Below are 1,921 nucleotides of genomic sequence, written 5' to 3'. Positions count from 1 at the left end.
GTATTCTTACTAATTTTAAGTGCTCATTCCATTCTGGGTAGTGTCCCGGGCTTTGGGCCAAAAAATTTGGCTCAAATCTCGAAATGCTAACAAAACAGAGTGTTAGCCTAGAGACTAACTCACATGGGCAGTGTCTGGGGAGCGTTATAACTTGCCTAAACAGTGTCTGGGGAGTGTTATAACTCGCCTTGGCAGTGTCTAGGGACCGTTAATCTGGCCTAAGTTGGTTAAAACAACAGTAGGACCCAGGGATAGGTTGTTTGAGTGGCTGACTTGTCTCATGTGGTTCTGTGAATGATGTTGGATGATTGTGTGTGATGTTCCATCGATTCCACTTCCTTAAGTTCACCAATGAGGTCTAATCGAATCATAGTAGCATCTCATATCATGTTTACCCTAGTTGGCATGGTTACTTGGGTGGATGTGGGAGGAGGGTGTTACACTAACCAAGGAAGAAATTGAGGCTAGAGTGTAAAGAAAAATAGAGGTTACTATTAAGCAAGATAGGGCGTTGGTCTATGCATTTTCTCATCATGTATGTGCTTAATTGCTGCTAGAAACTACTAATACGCTAAATTCAACAATCCCTTCCACACATTTTGGTAGTATTGCATGTTTACAACTATGGAAGAATTATCCAAAATTATTCCAAACCATGTTGATGGAGATTGATCCCAAGAAACCTCATTGGAGATGGAGCTAGTTAGATCGTTGGATGGAAACCAGGGAATGGGACAACCTCAGGATGACCATGGAGGAAAATTCTAACGAGGAATCTTAAAACTATAAGTGATATTGGACAAAAAAATTCACATATAGAGTTGAAGCAGTATAATGTAGAATTGACCAACATTGGCACCATAAAATCTGATCCATTTACTCCCCTTTCAAAATCCTCCATACCAAATAGATATTATTGATGAGGACAAAAACAAAGAGCGATGGAAAATTTTTGAGGTCAAAAAGACCAAGATATAACTCTCATAACAATGTAGTAGGTAGATCTTCTATGAGATATGATGAAATCCTTATGAGCTCTCCTAGAATTCCCAGCTACATAGCATCTACAAAGTCTACCAAAGCAAAGGTCAAATCACTGAGTACTCCAAAGAAGAGGCATGGAAATCCTGACATAGAGCCTATTTCATATAGAAGGAAAAGGCTATATTTTCCTTTGTTAGAGGCTAGTTTAAGCCCATAAAAGTCCATTAAAGGCTCCATGTTTCCTCATACAAGTCCCAATTTAAAAAGGCTTTTCAGACCATCGAAATCAAAGAAGTCTGTTAGTTCTTTGAAAGATCTTAATATTGAATCAAATGATTCCTCTTTGACTTGGGGTCACATAAAACCTTCTAGATAAGTATTTGTCTAGGTACATGCATCGACTACTATAGTTTGGATTGAGATTGCTGGCATGGTAGAGGAGTTATATTTTTCTCAAAATTACAAAAGGTTGCTTAGTAGAGATTAGATTGGGATTTGGGAGTATGTTATGCTCTTAACCTACAAGACGATACAATAATACCAAATATGCGTAGAAATATACCCAGAACATAGAACAATGAGAAATAATAGCAAGTATTTTATTATTCAGAGAGCAATGTTCACTTGCCTCTTCGAGGGGGCAACCTCCAATAGAGCAGAGCTCGATTACAAAATAAGATACGATTCTCCTCGCAGGGAGTCTCTATCCTTTATATATGACTCATACATGCAATACCATGGTTCTTATTAATACCATATATGTAATACCATGGCCCATTTGCAACTAAATGTGGTTCCGTCATTAAATGAGGGTTAACCACTTACAATTATTAATATGGGCTTTATTAACTCTTTACTTAACTATAACTATGACTCGATCCTACTACATAAGTAAGGGGGTTAGGGTGGGACCATAACATGCCCTCCCCCATAAGAA

The 1,921-nt window shown here is 38.1% G+C and overlaps 1 pseudogene; it reads left to right on the top strand.

Moving 5' to 3' along the window:
- The first annotated feature begins 421 nt into the window (after positions 1 to 421).
- On the top strand, positions 422 to 1,360 carry LOC149252884 (protein IQ-DOMAIN 2-like; annotated as a pseudogene).
- Positions 1,361 to 1,921: the final 561 nt, after the last annotated feature.

The sequence above is a fragment of the Pinus tabuliformis genome, chromosome 7 (assembly GCF_031772625.1).
Source record: "Pinus tabuliformis cultivar Carrire ecotype Pingquan chromosome 7, CPIR1, whole genome shotgun sequence".
NCBI classification, from domain to species: domain Eukaryota; kingdom Viridiplantae; phylum Streptophyta; class Pinopsida; order Pinales; family Pinaceae; genus Pinus; species Pinus tabuliformis.
Note: the sequence above shows the minus strand (reverse complement) of the source record. Positions and strands in the feature narration are given on the sequence as shown.